The 13635-nt window shown below is 40.6% G+C and overlaps 1 long non-coding RNA gene across 1 annotated transcript in view; it reads left to right on the plus strand.

Annotated features, from left to right (window-relative positions):
• The window catches only part of LOC122769126, a 32554-nt gene that overhangs the window by 12353 nt on the left and 6566 nt on the right, over positions 1-13635 (plus strand). The window contains exon 4 of the long non-coding RNA XR_006360408.1: positions 13123-13180. This is a non-coding gene — a long non-coding RNA (uncharacterized LOC122769126). The remainder of the gene's footprint in view (positions 1-13122; positions 13181-13635) is intronic.

The raw sequence follows: 13635 nt of genomic DNA on the forward strand, positions 1-13635 counted from the left end.
ATGTTACATTGTACATCGGAATAGAAGCAATAAAAGTCACGGCAGGCTAAATGTTAGCCAGATAAAGTTAACAGTGTATGGATTCTGCGTGTCCAGCAATAGAGCGGGAGGAAAGAATGGTCCCTTTTAATCAATGTGAGTAATATTTGTGTCTGTGAGCTGGGGACCAGCCACATTATCATGTCAAGTTCCAAATTAAAATGCCCGGCCGCTAACATAGTGGGGATATAAATGGGCCATCATGGCCATCTAAGTGTTTTAATGACATTTTTCGCCTGCCAGACAATTAATTCTATTAATCTATCTGCATAACCTTTCACAAAGCCCAGAAAACAATGGCATTATTATGGTTTAAAATGAATGGAGTCCAACTGAAAAGTATGCGAAGGCAATCATTACATTACTTAACAAATGCATTTAATTGGATTTTGATGCCTGGGTGTCTGTTCCTGTAAGCGCCAGGGCCAGTGATTCCAGCTCTGCCTAATTCAATAGGCTAAATGGAATCAGTGGAAACTCTCTGCAATCATCACTGCATTAGGACGCTCATGCCCATCATGTAAACATTGCTCTGAGCTCTTGCCATTTATCTCCTGGTCTCTCTGTCTCTGTTTTCCTCTTTATTTCCACCACTTCTCAAGACATTCTTTCATCCTCAGTTTAATGAAAGCTGAGGTTGAGTTCCGTTTTGGACTCAAGTGAATTCACAAAAGCAATTTACCAAAAAGCTAGCACTTCTAGATGCATGAACTGCTTAGCTCCTCACTTTTCATAAATTAGGGGTGGAAGGCTTCCATCAGACATGGTCTCAAAGGGATTGGGAAGGTGCTAAGCATGTCTGCCTTTAACGGAGGTGAAAAACAGACTAATTCATTAAGCATTGATCACTCCAAATGACAGCAAAGTGCTTCGACATTTAGAGGGCAAATAACTGACAAATTGGCACACAATTTTTGTACATTTCCAACTCTTTAATGGGTAAAGTATGGAGCAAAAAAGCAATAAAAATGTTAGCAGACAACCCGATGAACCCACACCCAGCCCATTATGTTCACCACTCCTTGTGGCTAAATGCCCTTAATGTCTTAAACTGTGGGCAAGAGCTGTCCTAATGATGCATTTTGGTGAGTGTTTCTTACTTTTTGATCAAAATTACATGTTTTATTTGATTCTTTTAAATGCAGTTTGTAACAGGAGCCCCATTCTGTGGAAGACGAATGGACCCATTTTGACGGGTTAGGCTTAAAGTACCTGAGTATATGTTTGAGTAAATGTGCTTAATCTTGGATGGCCTAATATAATTTCTATCAACACTCCACCCTGTTCCGGCCTGTGAGATGAATACTGATATGACCTCATTATTGTGTTATCAGTGGTTGGGCTGCATGGTGAGCAGACTCACACACCCAGTCTTACACAGAAAATGCTGCATGCAAACGTATCAAATGTTTCTAATTTTGCAGAGCACATCCTGTACACGGACACCAAACTGTAGTGGTTCCGTATTTTAACAGATTCAGCCTTTGGCACAGTTTTGGCTCGAGGACAGTTATAAGGGTTAGGTCATGTCAGTCAACAGCAGGCTACACCAGACGTTATGTGTGTGTGTGTGTGTGTGTGTTTGTAAGCGTGAGTGAGCCTGTAGCCGTGTTAGATGAGCAGTGAGCTGACCTGAGTCTCAGCCAGACTTTATTAATCAAGCCAGGAAACCAGAGCAACCTCACAAGCTCGGCCTGAGGACTTTGCTCGTTGTCTTCCTGTTTTGTCTTCTACTTTGCCTCAACGCTCTGCAGTGCCTACTCCGTCTCTCACATACCGCGTTGATCGATTTTGTCTGAGGGGATCAAAACAATGTGTCTTTAAGCGGAGACTGTAAAGGGTGGTAATGATTCACAGCATTCCACCTGTGGAGAACTTATGTCTCGTAATGATTCATCCGTTTCATCTTCTCATTAAAGGCCACAGATGGATTGATACGTGGTACCGTTTCCCCTAAAAACCCTGTTTTCTGTGGTATTTTAACTTGGGCTGTGTTCATTTGCAGTATTTTGTGGTCGGGTGTGATTAAGTGTTTGTGGCTTCCTGTGGCTATTTTACTACTTGGTGCTTATCGGCCTCTCCTCGTGGTATTTTCAAATCGGCTGTGGTTGTTTAGTGTTGTAGCGTTGTGTTGCTGTACGCGGTTTGCATTTTCTCCATAAATTCTTGTATCCTGTAACTACTGTAACAACTCCCTCACCCCTACATTGCTTTGTTTGTTTGCAGTTACTTAAAAGGAGGTCAACACTGATCATTACTTTTGTTATAGATTCTCTATAAACTCGAGCTACAGCCACACAGATTCAGCTGTGGTGCCATTTTTATATCATAAAAAAAGAATGTAGTTAGTGATGAATATGTTGAAATGCAGTATCATAGTGGTTAGCACTCTGCATGGAGTTTGCATGTTATCCCTGTGTGTGTGTGTGGGGGACACTCATAATTGACCGTAGGTGTAAGTGTGTGAGTGGATGTTTTGTTTGTCTCTTTGTGGCCCTGTGATGGACTGGTGACCTGTCCTGGGTGTACACCGCCTTTCACCCTATGTCTGCTGGGATTGGCACCCACGCTCCCTGAAACCCGAGGATAAAGCATTAGAAGATGGATGGATGGATTATTATTCATATTAAATACAGTATCACAAACGGAAGCTCTGAACTTAAGTTTTAGACCTGCTAGTTAAGTTCTCGGTCCTCATCTACTCCTTTATTCACAAAGAAACTCCGTCTCGAGCGTGAGTGAAGCAGATGGAATAAAGAGAACAATAGCTTTGGAAAGTTGTTTTGTTTGAAACTCTGAGAAATGTAACGGCAGTCATAAGTGACTATTACTGATTGTTGCTGATGTGATTTGAGGAACACGGCGTTGAAAGTATTTTTGCAGAAAGCGACTGGAGCTGAAAAGTACATTTCACTCAGTGTCTAAAGAGTCCTACATCAAATGACGCAAATAAGGCAGAGAGGAATGATTAATGTGATTGCATGAGTGATTGCGGGATTGATTGATGGTTGGCCTCCTTTAATAAAAAGTTTGTGACAAATAATGTATTTTTCGTCACAAGGAAAAGGAGCACAAGCACAGCGGAGTTGGGAGGAAAGTACTCAGACAAGTTGGTGCAATATTGACTGTGCCATCTGTGATTTGTGTGACTTCAAAGCTACAATTACTTTGAGCAGTTTTAAGACTGATACCTGCTCATGTTAAGAGGCAGCCCCTCACCTCCGGAGAGCTGCCTGCCAGACAAGAAATAATTCATTTTTAAGAAACTGAGGTTTGGGCAAATCCTGCCGCACAGCTCTCTTCACATCCATCTTCAAAGAGAACCAAGTTCCTATATGAAACAATGGAATATTTGGCTTCTTATTCATGGCATGGTGCTTTTTTTTTTTTCTTTTTCCTGTGCAGGGTCCTTTAATTCCTCTATTGTTATTGGCAGGCCCTACTGGGCAGTCCTAAGAGGCTTTTTGGACCCCAGTGGACACTCTTAACCATAGACCAATCACAATACACAATAACAAGACGGCACATTCATTCCAGAACTGCAGGGATTTTAGTAATGGGACAATCTCCGTCTTTAGAGAGACAATGAAAAGTCCCCAAGACATCCTGGGTGTTTCCACGAGAGGCCATTTTGTTCGCTGCAGCTGTTTCCCGGTGTCTCTTAAATGACAGCTTTGCTGCAGCCATTAACATGCATGCCGCTGAAACAAGTATTATAGTTTAATTCCTACCATGAAAAGCTTCCAGAGGCATAAAAAGAGGAGCCACGATACGGAGCGGCGCGAAAAAGACAGACAAGCTCCAGAGGCCTCATTGCTTGTGCGTTGCATTGACTTAATGGCAAATTGATGTCATTGGAATTTTCAGCGAGGCAGCAAGATCTTATCGCACAGATAAATGAATAAATATTTTATACTTGAGCTGGATTTTTTTTTTTTTTATCCTGCTACAAGAAGGCTAAGGTTGAGGAGGGAGTCAAGTAAATTAAGAGAAAGAAAAGAGAATGAGGAAGAATGGGAGAGAAATAAGAGCTTGGGATGTCAACTCGCTTAATGTTATTCAGAGGCAGTGAGTCATGTAAGAGAAAAGGATCTTTTCTTGTACCAGTCAAGGACATTATCTGCTCCTGCTAGCAGTTATTAGCATTAGCATTTATATATTCAATGCAATTTTGAGGTCTGGTGATACTCTGAGGGGTCAGGGGAAAAAAGCGAAATGAGGGAGAAAGAATAAAAAAAAAAAAAAAGGTCTTTTCTCTGTGCACAATTGGCACTGACCAGGACAGAATAACCAATGAGGTAAGACACAAGGACATTTCATGCTGGAATTCAATCTGTGATCAGAGCTCAAATTCTCTCAATCAACAGGAGGCCACACTTGGAATATAGCAGAAATACCAAAGACAATTTCAGTATGAGCTAGAAATGAATGTTTTGATCATCTCGGGTTCTGCACTCGAATCTTCTCATATAGCATGTGTACTTATTTAGTATTCGTTTACCAAATTATATCCACATCCACACTTGAGGAAGTCAGCTTATATTTTAAGCAAAACGGTTTCATTAATTGGAACAGATTTTATTTTAAGGGCGCTGCATTGTGTTTTCCGGGAAAGAAACGTGGGGGAGGTGATCCACTTGATGGACACGCACATCAACACACACGCACACACACATTAAACACACAAACTGGCTGGACGGAGTCGGCTAATGGTTTATCCCCCCATCAACAGAGGGTCAAAGATCATGAGCTCAAGCACTCAGACGGTTTGAGGCAGTGAAATGCATCATCTGTTCAATTTAAAAACAATAAAAGTCAATCAAAACGGCTTCTGTCTCAGCGAGAATTTGGGGCATAATGATGCAAAATGGCTGTAGGATTCTTTTTTTTTTTTAGAGCGATAACCATCATTTTAACAGCTTCTGAAAGTATTCCGCTTGATTTAGTAGTCATTATTGGTTTGTAAAAGTCTTTAGTCTGTCAGTAAGAGCTGGATAAAGTGTATATTCCAGTTGTATAATCTGTGATTATGCTGCCAGGAAACACCATTATAAAAGATGTAGATTTACTCAGTTCTTGTATTTACCCTCTGGGGGTCATCCTTGAATAATTAAAAAACCAAAAAAACACTATCTATTTTTCATTGTTATCTAAAGCCAGCGTAATCAACCCATGTAAACTGTTGTTGTGCACTTGGAACGTGCGTTTTCAAACGTCTAAGCCCCATTACACATTGACGTTTCTCCAACTTGAAAGACAGTAGATCCTCCCACCCCGGTGATGGCGCCGCGTCTCTTCCACCTGCAGTACATCAATTTGAAGGCAGATGGGATGTAATGCCCATCATTTTCATCGGTGATGTGCATTAAGGAAGCTCTGAAAACAATATGGGCTTTCTCTGTAGTGACATAAAAGAATTGTGCCTCAGTTCTTCATTTTAATGTCGAGCAGGAAAAAGGAAAGAGAAACAGCAATCCATGAATCTTTTATCAGCATTCATTTGTCACTATGTGAAGTCCCTTAGTGGTGTCCACAAAAAATATATAATTTTGCTCTATTTTCATTATCTTTGTATTTGTTCTATGAGTAATTTGGGAGCCCCACACTCCCCCTCATTACACACCCACATCCACAGCCCACCTTGTCCTAGACAGTCATTGTGCAGTTGTATTAAGTGGTAGGGGGCAAAAGATGAGGGGATGGGGGCACAGCAAGGGGGGGGGGCACATTCTCTTCTGAGGCTGACTTTGAGATTGTTATTATCATTTTCAAAGCATCAAAGCTTTCTCTCTCGCTTTCTCTCACTCTCTCTCCATCCAAGCTTAAAGAGATGAAAGTTTGCCTTTGTTCCATCCCCTGCTACATTACCTCTATGCATTAGGCCTCCTCTTTATCCGTGAAATTACCTTTTAGCTTTCTCATTCAGCGCAGGCAGTCTGCATGCGACGAGATGGCTTGCACTTTTTTTTTTCTTTTTTACCACATCATATCCCCCCTCACACCTCTCTCTCTCTCTCTCTCCTACTTTCTCTCTCTCACACTCTCCTCCAAAAAAATTGTTGCATTTGCAGTTTGATTTTGCCCCCCCCACTCGCGCGCCTCCCTCCTCTCTACTTGATATGAGGTCCATCTGTCCCTTCATTATATGGTTAGTGTTGTTCTTTGATCGTTCTATCTCCAAAGCAAACACAGTGGTCTGTGTTGTTCCCCCATCACGCAGATGGCTCGGAGATGATGGCCGAGATGATGCTTCTGTTCTCTTCTTCTTCTTATAATAATTTTCGGCACACTGCTGTTCAGAGAGCCACTTTACCGCTCCTCTTAAAATGCCCTTTGAAGCTGACAGGAAGTGCTCTAAGAAAGGAAAAGTTCCTTGACCGTCATGCAAAAGCATCTTTGTCCACCCCCTTTTTGGTCATGAACGATCTGTCTGTCTGTCTGTCAGTCTGTCTGTCTGCCATGTTTTTACGTGACAGCTCTTAAAGTGAAATACTGGCTGCAGGTGAAATGGCTTTTTATGGCGATCATATTTTACAAGACCCTGTAAAATATTCTGAAACTCTTAAGCATTACAAGCAATGACTGGAAAATAGTGTAAGGGTCAACGCCTCTACAACCAGTGCCAAGTCAATAGATTTAATAAATGTTCCCCTGTCCATAAAATGCTCATATAGGAGTGGCCGGTTAGCCCGTGTGTTTGCTTTGCAAAGCAATACATGCGAGTAAAAGTCCACTCCACACTCGTAAACTCATCTCCAGAGAAGCACTTACCAGGCATTGTTTGGCCGCAGGACAGAATTAATATACAAATGAGCAAAAGTGTATATGTGTAAGGATGAGGATGGGGGGGAGGGGGTACACTCAGACAGAGATACACACATGTGTACTACACAGCTGGAATGACTCTTCACAGACAAATGTAATTAATAGCTTTTTATCCATGTAGAATTTGAAATGAAGATGTAAATTGTTCGTTTAACATAGCCATAGGACATTGAGTCGTCTGCTGTCAGAGTCAATTACAGACTCAGCATAGTCCCAGACTTTATGAAAACCTAATCAAGATGTGGCGAGCGTGTGCTTGTGTGTGTGTGTGTGTGCGTGCGTGCGCGTGCGTGCGTCTCTGCACATGGGTGTGTCTGTAGCTTCTGTCTTAGTGTAAGTGGGATGTTTTACACTGATTCTGGGCAGTTACACCGATATAAAAATATCTCCAGACCAAATCTTATCAACTGAGAATAAAGCTGGTTCCATATTTGCTACTGAGAGGGGGGGTTATGCAGTAATATTAAGTGCCACTTGAGCTGTTTTCTGGTCATGCTGCTTTAGTTTGGGTAGTTAAATATGGCTAAAATGCCAGTATTTGTACATTTGTACATTAAGATCTGGCATCACCAAAAGGTGTACTAATGACTTAGTGACTAACCCAAGACTCAATAACAGTAATATTGAAATGCCATGATATCATTTATATGCAGTCACACATTGTACAACAAAAGAAAAATTTAAATAAAGTTTGGTTTTAAAAGATTAGATATTGGTCATCAACTCCCCAACTGGGTCAGCAAAGCATAAAGTTAAAAAAGAAAAAGAGGGCGAACTGTGCTGCATTCAGACGACAAATTCAGTCTATTTTTTATTTGTTTGTATTCAACCAAAAAAGGGAAGGTTTCCACAAAGTACTGAGATTTAGAGGAAACTACAAGTTCCTGGAACTGCCACATAACAGTATTATTTAGATGGATTAGGGAGTCAATATCCCAATATGACCCACTTCTGGCAGAACACATTATAACATACAGTCATTGAGTTAATAGGGGGGAAACAGACAGGTAATTGCAGTAGAGCTTTCGGATACCAAAATATTTCTGTCACAGATTCAACTCCAAACCATGCTCTTCTGCAGATTTGTTAGTAAGGTACTTTAGAAGAGATGCATTAGCTGCAATACAAGGTACTGTATGTACCAGATGTATAAACAAGATCTTATTTGCACCAATACTTCGAGTGACTATTATAACTCACTTCATCCTGTCATCTGTTTAGGACATTGTTCATGTTAGAGACGGCATCAGGCCGTGACCGAGCTGACAGAGTAAACATGCTTCCCAAGGATTATCCCTCTGATTTGGACAAAGAACCTACTGATGAACTGACTGACGTCACGCTTTCTTTAGACCTGTAGGACTCGGCATGCCTTCATCAAAACATCTAAAAACCATGCCTGATTGTGGATTACAGTCAACATTTGTCAACATGTACTTTGCAGTAAGACTGCATGTGTGGTTGAAGGTTGCCTCGTCTGTTGTGTGATCAGACTCTGTGTACTTGTGGAGCGCAGCAGCTCTTGTTGCTGCCGCTAAGGAGATTGCTTCACCTACAGTGCTGTGAGAAAGTCTCTTTTTTTAGAACACAAAAACAAAACAAAAAATTACAGGAAATATGTATGCAGTAGTAAAAAAAAAAAAAAAGCCTGAAATTCTACAGGCTAAAATGTCAAGTGTTTAGTGTGCTGATTCCCGACACAATAGCAGGACTCGGGCTGTCTAAAATCTGGAGTGGAAGCCCAATTAAAGTAATTGGTAACACCTGTACGTGCGTGTCCGACTATTCCATGTCAAAAGACACGCTTGAGCCTTACACATGTATGTATTTAAGTCATTAAGACCAACTCTCAGTCACATTATTCCAATCAAAATGCCAAAAAAAAACAGAATTTGACAGACTTAAAGTCATACTTTTGTATCAGCAGGGCCAACAACAAAGCTAGTGGTGGCTTACGACGTTTGCACAGAACTTTGTTTGTTTTTTAGATGTTTATGTTCATATACGGAAACAATGTGCACTGTACCTGGTGAATGAATGTGAATGGATGAATGTGCTCTTGACCAGAGTTGGCAACCTCCTCTTTCTTTAAATACGGTTAAATTAAAGTTGTCCATGTTATTATGTACTTAATTTCATATATTTATTCCTCTGTTTTTGATATTAACAGATTATAAATGTGTTTTTATTGTGTAAGTAAATGTCGTTCCATATCAAAATAACCACTTTTAGTTTGGATTTCTGTGAAACAGTTGTTCCCCCCCCCCCCACACACTTTTGTTCTCGAGATCTCCCTCTTGACCAGACTAGATGCTCATTGGCCCCCAGGTCATTTGAGTCTTGACAGTAGAATGTGTAATTTTTCAAACCATTTTTCTCTTTCTATCTTTAGTCTTGTGCAAAGTAAAGATGGGTTTATTAAATAGTGATAACGTTTGTTTTCTTTTATAATACAAAACCAAAATACTGTAATACCATGATACCATATAGACCCCTCTTTGTTTCCATTTATGATCATCAGCTGGAGCCATTTCCTTCACCCAGGCTTGAAACTGTTTATTACTCAGAAAGTTGAAAACGGCTCTGAAAATATGTTGTCAAACTTTCTAATGCAACTTGTCATGCCAGTGTACATGTGACACAAATTTTGTTGACAGAACTCAAATACCTAAATGAGCTCAGTGGAGTAAGCCATGCAGATGGAGGTTTGCTTGTGTGGAAAGTCATTTATAAACGCCAAGGGTAGCCATTCATGCTCAATGATTTAGGACTTTCAAAACACATTTCTAGTTCATTTGAATAATAATGGTCATAAAAAACATTGCCTGGGGCGCAGCAAGCATACATCAACCAACAACAAATGCTTTCTGAAGTTGTCGAAAGGCCCACAAACACGAAAACAATTAGGGCGCACAACTTAATTTGCGAAGAGTATGCTGCTCTGTTACGCCATGCTCATTTTAATGAGTTTGAAGGCAGTGGTGTCCTGTCGTGCCGACTTAAACAGACCTCACCGCGTGTGTACATGGGCTAGCACACGCCTGTTTTCCCGTGCACACACACACACACACACAAACACATTTCCCTTGGTTTCTTATGCCTGACTTGATCACACCGGGTAGCTTATGATAAGACATTCAAGCACCCATATGCATGGACTCACACAAAGACAGATCAAACAAACCTATCCACTTCAAACAGATGACCCCATGATTGCCGTACATCAAATCTGGCGTGCAATTAAGTCTGAGTAGTGTTCATCAGCCTAGCCTCGCTTTGTCCAGAGGCTTTTCATTGTCTATAGCACACTTAGTTGAAATCCTCAGTGTGGAGAATCAAAAGATGAGTGCAATTACATATCGCCAGTGTGCCTTTGAAAAAAAAATCAAATTAAAAATAATCAACCTTTACCTTCTAAATAGAAAGACTTGCATACATACATTGTTACCGTGCACTTGGATTAACCCCAAACACATTAAACATTGTGAAACAACATTTCTCTATACTGCAGCCCACAAAAACATGAATTTTGCATGAATTCTTACCTCTTGTGTCTTTATGCGACTATATTGTGCGGATTATGCGGCTCGTCTAGAATCTAGTCTTTCAGTTGACTTTGGATATTGAGTGCGTTTGTTTTAAACTCTTGGTCCGAAAAAAAAAAAAAGGTTCAAAAACTGGTTGCAAATGTAATTTCAAATGAGCGGCTTTTTCCTTTTGAGAATCACAGTAAGTGCTCAGGGGAACATTGCAATAATTGAAATCAATTTGCCAACTTGTTATCTTGAGAAAATGACTTGTAAAATTGAGAAAATTGGCAACTTGGAAAAAAAGAGAATAAATTATTTACTGAAATACTGAAGTGATGTCGACCAAACCAACGAGACAGTCCGGATCAACACTTCTGAATGTTAGTAAATGGACAGCTAATCTAAGTGTGTTAAATATGCTGACAACTTTCAACGCACCTTCTTACTTCATTATTACAACATGTAGAATAGCAATTAATGGAAAATAATGAGTGCACGTCGAGTAACAAGACAAAATCTCATTATCTCTTTTCCACGTGGCGTCTTGTTTGCCAGGTGGATGCTGCGCGCCTCTGTCAGGTTGGAGCTTGAGTCGCAAAATGGTGCTCTTGTTGTACACATGTGGCCTCAACAACTGGCTTTTATTGTCTGTGTAGAAATGAGACGCGCACCATCGTGTCTGTCTACACTGGAGACCATGTACATGCGTTCAGACAGTACACGCATCCACACATGAAACAACACACGCGCCGACTGCACACAGAGGACCATACCCACCGCAGCCCAGGTGGAAGTGACACAAACAAACTGCTCACTGACTGAGGAAAAAAAAACAACAACAAAAAAAGCTCCCCAGCAAACAATGCAAAGTGAAAAGATATTAATATTTAAATAGATCATTTGCAAAAATAAGTATAATTAGCGGTTCATATTCATGTATTCACTTCAGGGATATCACATTGAGACATGTCTACTTATTCAAATAAGATGCAACATGTCACAGGGTGCATATATGCAAATGCACATATGCCGCTAATTACACATTGCCTGTCACAAAGAGAGGGGCTTTCAGTGAAAATGTTCAGAACCTTCTATGAACTGTTCAACCAGGCTGCTAAGGCTGCTCAGGTCTAATTAAAACACGCGTGTCCCCAAGGCCTTATCAAAGCACGGTAGAAATATGTACATCTCAAATAGAGGAGAATTAGCTAAATAAAGGACCTCCCTGGTGCTTTTGTCCTGCTCATATTCCCGGCACTGCACTAACAAACTTTAGTTCTGATTGATACTGATAGTCCACCACAGGGATTTGAGAATATTTTGACCTGAGGCGGGGGACTTTTATTTTGACATCTTCTCCCCTGGCACAATCCAAGATTTGATACTGTGCTTGACACCAGCGTCACTGAAGACTCCGGTGATGGAGACGGAGGTATTTTAATGAGGTGGAAAAGAGAGGTAAACCTTGAAGGAAGTGTTTTCTAATTAACCAAATGATTTGGCCCACAGGGCTGGCGACTGACAAATTATACATTGTGTACCAACGTGAAATTGATAACATGGTAGGGCATCAAAGCAATTTAGGGGGTTTTCAGAAGTGTTGCACAAACTTTTGATTGGCTCTCACGGAGAAAATAATTACAGCTGCGGTTTTATTTTTTGCGGAAAAACAATGGGTATCCATTAGTTAATGATTCATTTTGAATAACAACTGATATATTTTCCGGACGCGGCGCAAATCTGAAGTGTATCATCCTGTTAAGGCAGCGACTTAAAGCTACATTTGCATAATAAATAACATTGCTGACACTTGTATGGCTGCAGATTCCACCGCTTCCATCACTGCACATGCTGTTTGACCAACAAACAGAAAAAAAACAAAAACATCATTTACAAGTTTGGTTTCTGTTCAGACCAAAGATGAAAAAGACCTCTTCTCTTCTAAATGAACCAACAACAAATGCGTCTGCCAGCAGTGATTGCTGAAAAGGACACTTGTGTCTCACTGTCTTGCTTTCACGACACACGCGTTAACGCGCATTTGCATTCGCGCACAGAGACGCGGGGCCTCCGAGTGCAGTGCTGTCCGGCAAGGAAAATGTATGCAGCTCAGATCAAAGTGATGTTGCACACAGTAATCTTTCTCTATTAAGGATGTCACTTTTTGCAATCTTTTTGCAATTGCAGCCTAATATCCTTTACCACTCCACTGCTGGGATTGTGAGCACACGTACACACACACACTCACTGTCTCATCACACACATCCACGGTGTGTAGGTATCCCGCTGAAGGAGTCAGCCATGTGTATCTTTCAGATAGGGCTTGAGAAAGCCCTTGATTAGGACAGGAAGTCATGTGTGTAAAATTCACTATTTTTTACCACCATCACTCTACATGTAGTGAAGGTAGCTTGTGTCAGACTGTGTGGGTGTGCACACATCTGTAGAGATCATAATTAACTGACATAAAGGTAAATAGTAATATAAAATTAATTACACGCTCACAGTGAATTCCTTTGTACCTTTTAAAGTGAGCTCGCTTTTAATTTTGTGGTAAAATAATTAGATCCTGAGCTGTTTTGGAAATGTAATGCCGAGCCGCAGCGATGAAAGGCAAATTATTTACACTTGGTTTGTTTCTGGTGATAAAAATTCAAAATGGAGACCCAGCAGTACTGTGAACTGGAGATAAATATGTGTATTGTCTAATTCGGCTGATCTTCCTCAGGTGCATTCAGGCGTGCTAAAGTTGAACAGTATCCACCTCCATTCAAGACCAACTCAAGGTAAAGACATTTAATCTTCATTTCTTCATTTAAATTCATACTTTTTAGATGTTGTTTTTGTGTAGAATGATATTTTTGCTTTACCCACTTTTCCACGTGTTTATTCATGTCTTTTTTTCTGTTAATCATCCTTAAAAAAAAAAAAGTGCACTTGCACTTGTTGCATCTCCAAGTTGCAAGGTGCATTTTCACTACAGGAAATAGTGCCAGGATATTTACTTGGAACTATGCGTAGGGACCAGGGGCTAAATGAAAGCACCAGGTAGATATTTTTAGCCCCCCAAAAGTGTCCCTGCTTAACAGGGAGAACTTTGTGATAGTTTAGGAACCTGCAGGGTGGAGCTTGTTGCACTGAACATACCTGGTTGTGGTCCAGCATTTCATTTCACCCAAATCAAATCCCACAACTCACATTATCCATCCATCCATCCATCCATCTTCTACCACTTTATCCT

The sequence above is a fragment of the Solea senegalensis genome, linkage group LG1 (genome assembly GCF_019176455.1).
Source record: "Solea senegalensis isolate Sse05_10M linkage group LG1, IFAPA_SoseM_1, whole genome shotgun sequence".
NCBI lineage: Eukaryota > Metazoa > Chordata > Actinopteri > Pleuronectiformes > Soleidae > Solea > Solea senegalensis.